General features: G+C 39.4%; 1 pseudogene; it reads left to right on the top strand.

Moving 5' to 3' along the window:
* Positions 1 to 11,517: 11,517 nt before the first annotated feature.
* Positions 11,518 to 11,885, top strand: LOC124992764 (U6 snRNA-associated Sm-like protein LSm8; annotated as a pseudogene).
* The last annotated feature ends 1,548 nt before the right edge of the window (positions 11,886 to 13,433 follow it).

The following is a 13,433-nucleotide window of genomic DNA, read 5'->3' as shown; positions in this document are numbered from 1 at the left end:
TCGGGGAACTTGTTGAATTACCCCGTATATTTGTTGCGGGCCCCGGGGAGGGCCCTGTCTCCCGTTTTTTTGAAGTTCAGGATTCAACCCTAGGAAATTATCCTCCCTATCTCTAATAGGCTGACAGGCACTATTCCGATGACTTCCTCTTCTGCATCTTGGACATAGCCCTGGGGCATAAGGTGTAACAGATTTTACTATAGTTATCTCTTATCTTTTGTTAGGGCATTATCTCCTTGCTGCTGATTTTGTGCATCTATTGAAGCGTATTGGCCTTCTCCTATTAACATTTCTATCGGGAAACCTTGCCACTATGTTTCTGCAAGCAGTTTCAACAGCTATTTCTTGCCACTGAGCTTCTCCAATTAGACATTGTCCTCCAGATAACACTGCTCTGCATACCTGTTTCCAAATAGTCTTAACTGCCTCTTTAAAGTTTTTCTAATGGTTGATGGTATCTCCATTTGCTCCTCAAATACGGGCAGGTTCTACAGATTTTGAAGCTCTTTCTATTAGGCTTAGGTTTCTCCTACCTTTTTCCCTTGTTCTTAAGTTTTCACTACCACTTGGTTATTTCTTTTTGGGGGTTCTTTGTGTTAGACTTAGTTCTCTTTTTTCCCTTGTTCTTAGATTTTTTGAGCAATTATTTTCTAGGTCACCACCACTCAATTTTTCCTCACTTTATTCTCTTTAAGCGTTCTTTTCTATTGCTATTAGATCCTGTTCATGAAGATCCCCCTTGTGGCACACTGAGCAGCTTTTCTTACTTTAGCTGTTTTTTCCCTCAATGGCGTCCCATTGTTTTTTAATAGTTCCCTGAGGGGTTGCTGCATTCAGACCCTATTGTTACTAATTTGAGTAGCTTTAGTTTTGGCAATTACAATAACAAACAGTGGCCTAGCCGCCAGGAGCAACAAAATTACTGAAGGGAAAACTATCAAGTGCGCATTAAAATTTTTATAGCGGCTTTTCACGTACTACCTAATTGGACCGCTCCAAGCGTGTTTCTACTTTCACTTTAATTAGACCGCGTTCCACGCGCCAGGACAGCTGATGGCGTGTCCCGATACCCCCCCGACCCGCGTTCTACGCGTTAGGATCCCGGTACCCTTCAACCCGCGTTCTACGCGTCAGGACCGCTGATGGCGCGTCCCGATACCCGCGTTCCATGCGTCAGGACCCCGATACCTTTCAACCCGTGTTCTACGCGTCAGGACCGCTAATGGCGCGCCCCGATACCCGCGTTCTACGCGTCAGGATCCCGATACCTTTCAACCGGACCGCACTCAGCATGTCCCCAGGACCGCCAATGGCGCATCCTGACACCCTTTAACTTTTTTATAACCGGTTCAACTTGTATACAAAAAAAAATTCTTTCAAATATCTTACCTTGTTTTCTTTTATAAGGCCTTCATCCTCCCGGGTTTCGGCACCAGTTATCGCGTCCCCTCTGGCCGCAGAGAGAGACACGACAAATGTCTGAAGCTTTGGAAGTTTATTGTGCACAGTTCCTCTCCTACACTTCTCTTACTCCTAGCTTCTGCGCACTCCCAGCTTCCCTTCTCCCAGCTTCTTCCACTCCCGCGTACTCCCTGCTTCCAGCTCAGCTCCAGCCTCTGCCTCTGCCGCCGCCGCCGCTTCTTCCGCTTCTTCCGTCCCCCCTCAGCTTCTTCCACCCACCAGGCTTATATACACTTCAACCAATCAGGGGAGAGTACACGAGATAAACGCGGACAGCTGCAGGCACAGGATGGGTACACGAGGGGGGCATGCTCTAGTCACATCGTTAACTAGCCAATCATTGGAATTCGCTGGTTGTTTACTGTATAGCTGGCCGCTTTTGGCTCAGCGTCAGGCGCCATCTTGACCATGCCTAAGGCTGGGGGCTCTAGAAACCCCGACAAATCAATGTGTTTTGCAATCTTTCAATTCACAGGAGTACAAAGTTAGACGCTGGAAATGCAAGGAAACTGACTTTTGGCTGTCTTTGCTTTCCCTCAGACTCCAAAATCATACTTAAAAGGCACATTGTCTAATAAATGTCTGAGGTCCAATAGTTCAACACTTAAAAAATTGACTGCTTAACTGGTTAAAATGTACTAGTATTGGTCGATATAATTTAAGATTAAAAATAATTCTATATCTTACTACTGATTTTTAATGTCTCCCATTTTGTTTCTTTAATCAATACTTGTTGTATTTCTCTTAAAATACATATTGGAAAAGGATGGTTTCATTTGGATAAGGACAAGAACAAAAATTACTGCATTCTATGGAAGCTTTGATGATTACTAAATATACAGTAACTCAAGCCTCTCTTAATTTCTTACATCAGGTACTAGGAAGGTAAAAGTGCATTTAGCCAACAGACATGAGGGTTGTACTTAAGGTAGTGTGTTAATAAGTACTAAAGAGATCCATCAGTAACTGCAATGTTTGTTTTAGTCAAAGGAAGTAATTAATGGAATTATGAATAAAGGTTATTTAATTCAACCTCAGAAAATAACACTAAATATGAAAACAAGGACTTGATATTGTCCAATCAAATAATTAGAATTTTGGAGAGCTAATCATATAATGGGAATAATATTGTGGGATGATGATAGTCTACAACTCCAACCCTGAAGAGTGCATATTCATTTGGACCAAGAAATTCTTAAGAATTTACAGATTATGTATCTGTGTATTACATTGTACTAATTTCTACATGATACACAATAATCAGATGGCTCTTCGTGCCTAATAATTATAAAAAGTTATGTTGACTTTCAGCAAATAGGAATGGGATAGTTTCTTTACAAGTTAAAAAAAATGCTTAAAAATCAACTTGAATAAAGGAAACCCAGTGGGTGGTTTCCTAGTGCCACTTCCTGAAGTCTAGACAGCTCTGTATGGCTTCCCATATCTCAGTCCCAGGCCCACTTAGCTGACTCAGGGCTCAGTGTCTGCTGCTGTCTTCCCTCAAATTCACTCCTGCCCAAGGTCAACATCATGTGGCACATTCTTCTGCACCCCTGTTGCCTCTCTCAGGAGGTCTTCAGGCAGCCCTTCCCTCCCCAACCTCATCTACCCTAATCATGCAGTCCATTCTGTATAATTTGCTGCCTTGTGATATACACCAACTAGTTCATCTGAGCCTGTTTTGTGCCCCCACTGCATTCTTGTGGGAAAGACCCAGATGGTATGGTCAGAGAGGACTAGACTGGATATGACTCTCACTACTACAAATGATCTTGGGCAAATTATGGAACTTCCTGAGTCTCCTTCTTCACCTGTGAAATGGAATGACAACCCACTTCCTGGAGTTGTCAGACTTCAATGAGATGATGCCATTGAAGTGGTATCTGTGCTGCTAACTGTCTCAAGGACAAACAGGACTGCTGGGCCCCTGTGCTTACCAAGGTTGTTAAGAGATATTTGTCCGAGGAATGTGCGGTTGCCTGGAGACCTTATCTGTCAAGGACAGGAGCGGGGCTTAGCCCCGACTCATCTCCTGCATAGTTCACCCCTTCCCTCCTCCCTTCTTCCACCTTCCACTAGGACCGTTCAGTTCTGGTGGGACCCAATGAGAATCAAATAGATTGGCAGGACCCAATCAGAGGAGGACTAATGTTTAGCTGTTCAAATGTTAATCAATTAAAAGAACACTGTAAAACTGCTTGCCTTTCATTATAAAAACCTTGCTAACGAGGGCTCGGGGCCTCTCTTAGCGTCACCGGTTAAGGACGCAGAGGACCAGGCTCGAGCTTGCTAATAAATGACTCTTTGTTGCTTGCATTGATCGTGGTCTCTGATGGTCTTTGCGGGGTCTCGAGCCTTTGGGCACAACATATGGGGGCTCGTCCGGGATGCCCCAAGCCCACCTAGACACCTGATCATAGAGTCATTCGGCCGGTGAGTAAGGCATTGCCGTGTGTTTTCTGGTCTGGATTGCCTGCAGGTTCTGGTTCTGGGCTGGCATAGTCCTGGCGGACGCGCTATAGGACCCCAGCAGGGTCTCGGGAGACGTCCCCTCGACCCGTTGGGCGACTTTGTCGCATCTGGTGACTCTGTCACATCTGGAAAGCTTCTGCGTCTGAGCAGCTTCTGTGCTGCATTCAGGCGACTTTGTCACATCTGGTGACTCTGTCACATCTGGGAAGCTTCTGTGCTGTGTCTGGGAAGCTTCTGTGCTGCATTTGGGCGACTTGTCGCATCTGGTGACTCTGTCACATCTGGGAAGCTTCTGTGCTGCATCTGGGAAGCTTCTGTGCTGCATCTGGAAAGCTTCTGTGCTGCATTCGGGCAACTCTGTCGCATCTGGTGACTCTCACATCTGGGAAGCTTCTGTGCTGCATCTGGGCAGCATCTGTGCTGCATCTGGGCGACTCTGTCGCATTTGGGTGACTCTCACATCTGGGCAGCTTCTGTGCTGCAATTGGACAACTTTGTCGCATCTGGGTAACTCTTTGTCCCATTTGGGCATCGTGTTGCGTCTGGACAACTCTTTGATACAATCGGAAATTGTTTGTTTTTATTGACAAAGTACCAGCTAGCCAATTTTTGATTTGGCACGCTACGTTTCTGTTTGTGTATTGTACTATATGGTCTTTACTCTTGCCTTCTATTAAATTCTTCATTGTGTTAATCCGATCTTAGGCTTAGGGATACTCATTGCAGGGTACTTTACAGTCCTTCTCCTTGTTCCTGAGAGATTTGTTTACTCCAATCCCCCTAGGCAGATAGCTCAGAAGCTCCATTCCTCAAAATAGTAAGAAATAATGTTTTGTGATTTTCTGCATTCAAACCTAACCTGATTTCTCAACCAGGAAGAAAAAGGGTTAAAAAGTCCTAGGTGATCCCTCCCTCCCCCCTGCCTGGCCTTGCTGAAGCCTGCATTGGAATGTAAACTGCAGCAGTCTCAGTGGGAAAGGGGGGTGACCTGAAGAAAAGAAAAAAAAAAAAAAAGGTGTCCGTTTTAAACTCCTGGGCTGCTACACAGAACTAACTCATTCTCTAGGATTCTTGTTTTGTTTTGTTTTTCTCCAATGCTGTATTTTTGAGCTCATAATTTTGATCCTGCATACCTAGGTTAATGATTTTTTTCTTTTTGATCAGTTCTATTTTTATTCAACTGGAGTTTTTGAACATCTGTTACATTGCAATGGAGATTCACCTATAAAGTTACAAGGCCTTTGATTTTGTATTATTTGTATGTCATGCTAATGTCATGTTTTGTCTGTATCAAAACTGAGCGCTCCTAAAATTAAAATTTAAAAATGGATCCAAATACTTTTATTCACGTGATTTAAAAGGGTTTGATTTAAATTGGGTAACTAATAAAAGTAAAATGTCTTTAGAAATGACTCACAAGTCTCTAGGTGTCAAACTAATGGAATGTTGATGTTAAACAATGTCTAATATCAATTGTTTCTAGGACTTTTCTTCAACAGGAAAGAGACAGCAAATACTGTTCAGGACACTTGTCTGATATCTTGGTTTTTACAGAATAAGTGAATTAGAGTTAACATGTATGGGATTACTCAAATGTGTTTGTTGGTGACATCTGATTAATTTGCAAAGTTAAAATGCTCATTGTTAAATAACATCAAGTACTTTTAACTCCTTAAATTACATGGGGTAACATATTTAAACATTATTGGTGTTTTCATAGGTTGGTAAATAAAAAGGGTTTAAAATTGCTTTGTGTCATTACTAAAAACAAGGTTATTAAGAGTTATGTTCTAACAGATAAAACCTCAACTTGGAGGGTGAGCATTCCATCTGCTCCCTTACCACTTCCCCTGCTCCCCCTCCAGTTCTGCAAAGCTCCAAGGAGCTCTTAGATTTGGATTTAGAGTTACCATCTCCCCTTTCACTGTGTTTCAGTTAGAGTACTATAAACCACAAAGTATTTTATCTTGTTAAATTGGAGTAATTTGTCTAAATTCAAAAATTTCATAAGAGTTGTTTCAGAATGTGGACAAAAAGGGGTCAACAGATAGGAAAGAGAAAATAAAAGGTTCTGGGTTTGGAAATATATTTAATAAAAAGGAAAATAAAATGTTTCTGGGTAAGAAAGTGCCTGTGTGATGGAATACATGAGGGTCTAAGTAAGTGCTAAGAAAGTCTGTGTAAGTAAAGGGCAAGTTTCAACAAGTCTGTATGTAACTAAGTTGGTTGTATGTATGTGAGACAGCTAAAGCTATTTAAGTTTTTTCCTAAGGTGAAATACTAATGTTCTGATATAAGCCAAAGTTTAATCTATATGGTAAAATGACATGGTAAAATAACAAGGATTTCTTAGAAACACTAATTTACTCTTAACTTTGTGTCTATTAAGTTTTATTCTTTAAAACAATTAGTCTTAAAAATTGGGGTTTATACAATTATGGTTAAACAACTGTTAAGAGTATTGTACTATGTTACAGAGTCTAAATTTTTCTTTAAAAACTGAATTTAGTGAGATTAAAGTGTCAAGGCAATTGTGAAATGGTCACTCATTGTATATTAAATGTATTCATATTTTCCAGGTATACAAGTTTTTAAAGCAGGAAATTTGTCAAGCTGCTATTCTCCAGAATAAACTTGTCTGTACTGGTAATATTAAACTTAAAGAGTACATTTTATTGGGGATTTATTTCTATCATTTAATTTTCTATTATGGGACATATATCAGTAAGGTATATGTAAAATTGGTTACTTATTTCACTGAGATAAAAATTTAAATGTAAATGTATATCTAAGAGTTAGTGACAGCCTGATTTGTTTAAAGGTTCATATTGTAGAAGGTGAAAGCATTTTGCTACACAAAAGAAAAGTTAAAAGCTCTCTCAGCCTTTCTTTGATTGATTCCTGTTCTGGATATAATGTTAGACTGTGTTAACTAATGTTCATATGGACTCAGGAATCAATATATGTAAACTTCTTAAAATGACATTTAAGAAAGAGTATAATGCACAATAGCAAAAATGGGACAACAATGACTGAGATTGGGGTCCCTGACTTCATGACTGTAGCATGCCTGGTGCCTGGGAGTGTTCCTGTGTAGGAGCACAAGATGCCTAACTGCTGTGGCAGTAGCCTCCCTGGGGAGGCTCTGTACAGGAGTCCTATCAGCTCTTACATTGATCTCAGGCACACAGCTCTTGGGCAGAAAGAAATTGTTTTGCTAGATAACCAGTGTTTCATCAGTTCCCTTCTCTAGTTCCTGCCCTACCTTACAGTAACTTTGGACAGTGGACTTCTTTGAGAGCTACACGGAGTTCCTAACATTGCACTTTGCAGTTGTGGGAAAAAGTTATGTAGATGTTCTAGTCTCTGTAACTCTCCTGAAAACAAAGAATAATGCTTACATAGTCTTTAAACTAATAATAAGACATGTATAAATGTTGCTAACATAACTCTTTAGATCTGCATTTCCATCAGAGAACAGAGCTCCATCTGATCTCAGCTTAATCTTCAAAATCTGTGTTTATAAACCTTTATTTTCTAATACTCCTTTGACCCTCACTGAACTTGAAAATTTGGTCATGCTGGTCATGGCAAAAGGGGCAAAAATTAGCTTTAGGATTAGAACATTTTACTTAAGACTTGTGAAGAGCCCTGCCTTACCTGAGATAAGGCTCTGCCTCACCCTGCTACATGTTAGAATGACTCCAAAGTAAGCCAGACTTTAACTCATTTAAAGTTGTGCTCAAAAGTTTGATGTTTATTGTAAAGATTACTGTGATCTCAAACAGGGTATATAATGTAGAACTCAGCCAAAATTCAAGATAACTATTATACAAGCTAAATATGTTTTTACTCTTGCTAATTTCATTTTGTAGAACTGTTGCCTGTTACTGTTTTGCAGAAGTAGCTGCTTCCAGAACATACAACCTAGGTAACTTGTGATAATAGGCCATCACCTTCAAAACAGATAGTATGTGGTAGTACTTTAATAAAAGGGTAAATGACTGTAAAGTTATGGACATTAAAGTTAAAGCCCAGTACTCTTACTTTATGACTGGTGAGACTGGCTTGCTGGATGATTAAGATCAAACTTAGAAATTGGAATTAAATACAGAGGCCAAGAAAAAAACAGTATCTTGCCCTCAAAGTCAGCCTGAACCCAGGGAATAAGAGGACTTCTCCAAGGAGCGCTGCAACTCTGGGTCACACAACCTCCTGATCAAGGAGATTGTTGAGACTAGAGGATGAAAATCACTCAGTGCATCTGCTGCAGAGGAGGGTCATGGAAAAAGGGAGACACCCCTAATGCTTTCAAGGAAAGCCACCTCATTGAGAAGACCCTGCCTAACCAATGGCACTAATGGAGCTAAGAAGCTGCTCTTAAGTTCTCTATGAGTGACCCCTGTGGAAACTCAGCCGACTCCTTAACAAGACAGGAACCAGGTCAATTTGACCAGCTTGATCTTGGACACCCAGCAAAACAGTTAAAACCAAAATATAGCCATTCTTGGGCATTTAAAAGAAATAATAGTTAAAAGTAACTTAAGATGTACACTTGTGTTAACCCACTAAAATTAAGAGTGGAAGCTACAAAAGAAAGATTCTTAGGCCAAATGTGCCTGATAACTATCAAGGAAAACTGCCAGAGTCAGAAGATTTTAGTCAGTTTAAGGCCTACAGTCACAGGTAGGCTTTATCTATGTTTGCTAGTATGATTATCTAGCCCTAAGTAACAGAAATACAGAGATCTCTACTTAACACAGGCTATACCAATAAAGGGATATTGTATAAAAATCAGATGACATTAAGTAGCTTAACTATATTTTCTGGGGACCTCAATGACATTAAGAGTTAAATATTGTGTTTACATTCCTGATAACCTGGACAATGTTAAAGTCCTCGCATAAAGGCCTTGTCCCCTCCAGCCTTTGCTAGGCCTTGTTATGGGAACAACTTCTCAGTTCTTCCACCCCCTGGTGAGGAATTATTGACTTCTTTCATCTTTATGATATTCATTGGCATGTTCCAGATTCCGCAACATTTATATTGGATCAATCTCATTTCATTACTCATGTCTTTTTGTTCTTCTCTCATAGAAGCAACCAACCCCAGATGCCTTTACAACCTGCTCTTCCCCAACCAAACTTCTACCTTGGACCCCTCAGTTGACCCGATTTCTAAAAAGGGAACTCCAAACTGCTTGCCCCACGCTGCCCACTTCCAGCTCGAAGAAGCCAGATTGGTCATCGCCCATTTTCCCTACAGCAGTGAAGGAGTTCCTAGTATTAGAGGGGTAAGTGAAGTCAGAATTGGGGACAGGCAGTTAGTATAGAAATATGGGATCGGGTCAAATTAAGGAAGTGAAGGCCATGAATGCCATCTGCTTCTGGAAGTTGGCATTCTGGAGACTGCCCCTGGGAGAATAAAATGTTAAGGATCTCCTAAGCTCATTGATTACTAAATTTACCTGCCTTTAAAGAATGTAAGCAAGGAGGTCTATGTGCAGCTATGGGAGAAGAATGTTGGTTTTATGCTAATCATTCTGGAGTAGTGAGGGAATCCATGGCAAAAGTCAGAGAAGGACTAACAAACAGAAAGAAAGAACGGGAAGCTAGTCAGAGCTGGTTTGAATCCTGGTTCAATTTTTCCCCTTGGTTAACTACTCTGGTGTCCGCTATAGTGGGACCCCTAATATTGTTGTTACTAGCTTTAACTATAGGACCTTGTATAATCAATAAGTTAATTGCTTTTGTTAAAGATAGAATAAATACAGTACAGCTAATGGTGCTAAAGGCCCAATATCAGCCCATTAAGCAGCAAGAATTAAAACAATAGAGACCCAAGATTGGCTCTCTAAATGTTCTTGGAAAGGGGGGAATGTTGAGAGCAGGGTGGTATCTGTGCTGCTAACTGTCTCAAGGACAAACAGGACTGCTGGGCCCCTGTGCTTACCAAGGTTGTTAAGAGATATTTGTCTGAGGAATGTGCGGTTGCCTGGAGACCTTATCCGTCAAGGACGGGAGCGGGGCTTAGCCCCGACTCATCTCCTGCATAGTTCACCCCTTCCCTCCTCCCTTCTTCCACCTTCCACTAGGACCGTTCAGTTCTGGCAGAACCCAATGAGAATCAAATAGATTGGCAGGACCCAACCAGAGGAGGATTAATGTTTAGCTGTTCAAATGTTAACCAATTAAAAGAACACTGTAAAACTGCTTGCCTTTCATTATAAAAACCTTGCTAACGAGGGCTCGGGGCCTCTCTTAGCATCACCGGTTAAGGACGCAGAGGACCAGGCTCGAGCTTGCTAATAAATGACTCTTTGTTGCTTGCATTGATCGTGGTCTCTGGTGCTCTTTGCGGGGTCTCGAGCCTTTGGACACAACAGAAGTGACTCATTGTGCCTAGTATATAGTTGTCTAAATAGACAGTAATTTCTCTTTTTCCCTCAAGGGCAGGAGTCTTCTGAGTTCCTTGCACAGTGCCAATAACACAGTAGACAACATATACCCAGAGATTAACTAAATGAAAAAATATCCTTAAAGTTAATTCATTTTCTGAAATTGTATTACATAGATGAAAGAAAATATATTGTTTACCAATCTATGCAGTGGGATGCAGTGGCACATGCCTGGAATCCAGCAGCTTGGAAAACTGAGGCAGGAGGATCATGAGTTCATAGCCAGCCTCAGCTCTCCTGCCTGCGCAAAGCATGAGAGCCATCCGTATGCTTAAAAACCACAGCAGGACACGTGGGGGGAAAATAGTCAAAACTCTCCCAATGTTTCACTAATCAATTAAAATAAGTATTGAAATGGAGAAAATTGATTTTAAAACTGCAATTACATTAGTTACATTAGATTACTTAGATCTGACTCACTGTAATTTGAAGTGTTCTTGGAAAGTATAATCCAGGGCTAGGTTATAAACCACACACACATATAAATATAGATATCTGTATTTATTTACTTAGATATTGGTACAGAAGAATGTATTAATATATTTTCAAGGTATATAGATAACCATAAGTTTATTTTATTAAGAGGATTAATTTTTGAGAATGATAAGGGCATATTGAAATTATTTAAATCAGATGTAGTAGTTTCATTTGCTTGGCTAGAGAATTGTGCCAATAAAGTTAAGGTTCTGAGTAAATTGAATCACTAAAGTATCTAACTAACACTCCAAACAACAATGTTCTCAGTCATGTCAATTTTCACTTAAGCAATTTACAATATTCCAGATTGTCAACCCAGGAAACATCCAGAGATAGCACTTCTGATTTACTAACTTTGGAACATGACTATTTTTCTCATTTCATAGCTGATTCATCATTTGACTACCTTGCTTGTTCCCATGGAGAAATGACTCTACTGGAGTCTGAATGGCCCAATATACACTAATACCATGACAATCTAAAAAGAAAAGAAAATCAGAAGAACTGAATTCAGTATATTGATCTTCAGTAATTAAAATCTTGTGATAAAATAGAAAAACAAGGGAGCTACAGCTTGTTTCTGGTGGACCCTTTTAGCTTTATTCGTCACCTGCACTGCATGGTTGCTTGGAACCTCCGGGCCGAGTAGCATGACGTCCGCCTTAGAGAACTACATCAACCGAACTGTTGCTGATATTACTTCTGATGGGAGATGATTGTGGGAACACTGAAAGGTTTTGCCCAGACTATTAATTTGATTTTAGATGAAAGCCATGAACGAGGATTCAGCTCTTCACAGGGAGTAGAGCAAGTGGTACTGGGGCTGTACATTGTGAGTGGTGACAATGTTGCTGTCATTGGAGAAATTGATGAAGAGACAGATTCTGCACTTGACTTGGGGGATATTCGAGTAGAACCTCTAAACTGTAGCACACTGAGGAAAAACTACATACATTGGACATCTAAATGTTGCACCGTTATTCTGAGGAAGATGTTTGGAATTTTTAGGAATGTGTAATTGTGAATTTTGACTTCGTATTGATTCACTGTAATATGTAATTAAAATATTTCTACATTTTTATTGAAAAAAGAAAAAAGAAAAAAAGAACAGCTTTCCTGGTAGAAAAGACAAATGTTATTCAGTAGATATCTATCTACATGTGTTATGCATAGTGTTTTATCTTAGTATTTTAAATATAAAACTAAAAATTATAAATAAGTAGATGGAAATTCAGAGAAATCCATGGCTTTTCCAAAAGCATATAGCTAGTGAGTGGTGGAGTGGTATATTTTCTCTCTTCAGAGTCTACTATATTTCTACTCCAAAATACTATATAGCAAAGAACCCCATGGCTTCCCTGTTCTTGCCACTCTGAAGAGACAACTTATTCATTTGCTTCTAGTCATACTAGTTGAAAATAGCCAAAGGTCACAAATAGAAGAGAAACTATAAAATCTGCTTCTGCTTAATTTTAAGATGGCAAAGAGTGAGAAAGCAAAGTGAGTACCAAAAGTTTTGAGAACAAAGATAAATGAAAATGAAAGGTCAATGAGATAGTTAAAATGATTTTCAAATATCATACACCTTGTATGAATAAATTATTTACTTATTTCAGAATGTTTCCATATGCCAGGTAAATACAGAAATTATGAAATTAGTATATTTTTATTTCAAGGTATATGTCATTAAAATATCCTTATAGGCAAATATTTCAAAGAATATTTCTAAAATGAAGGAAAGGCGAGTACTAAAAACAGAACATGAAAAATTTTATGTAAAGTTTTTAATAGATTATTCTAAAGTCAAATGACACATTTCAGTAAATATCTTAAAATATTCTACACCCCCTTCACACTGTTCCAGTTCTGGTAAGAGGCAGACTCTGTGTACCACTTTAACAGCATCTAACCAAGACATATGCTAATGTGCAGGTGAGTTGATTTTTTAAGAAATTTGTTTCCCAAGGAAGATGCAATGATATTAATCTTTATTATGTCCAATGAGATGAACGTGTGTTGTATCTAAGTAGGTGCTCTAAGGTGAAAAATGTAAAGGAATTGGATCATTCTGAGAGTGTAAACTTTATTAAGGGGCAACTACCACCATAATTATAAACATAAATATAAAGCAGAACCTCTTTAATGTATCACTTTGATAAAGGTTCACTTGGATGTTTAGGTGAATACTATGTATCCATTTGTATGATGAGCAGTCCTAGGTGGGAAAGGACAATCTTTTTATGGGATCCCATTCCTTTTTGTGGAGGTGGTGCATTTGAATGGTTAGTGAAAGAGAGGGAATTTCAACAGATTAAGAAAGCATGAGCAGCTTCATATGATATTCAGTTTGGTGAGTGCACTACATACCTATAAAGAATTAATTGAAGATCAGCTGAAAAAGTAAATTAAGGTCAGACTGGAGACTCTGAATACTAAGCATAGGAATTTGAATGTAATTGAGAGAGCAAGTAGAATTTATTGAGGTTTCTGTGTTTTGAGCATGGATAAAACCGATTATCTAAATGTTTTATTTTCTAATCAAATTTAAAAGCTTTGCTATAGCTAC

Source organism: Sciurus carolinensis, chromosome 1, assembly GCF_902686445.1.
Source record: "Sciurus carolinensis chromosome 1, mSciCar1.2, whole genome shotgun sequence".
NCBI lineage: Eukaryota > Metazoa > Chordata > Mammalia > Rodentia > Sciuridae > Sciurus > Sciurus carolinensis.
This window is presented reverse-complemented; position numbering and strand designations above follow the sequence as displayed.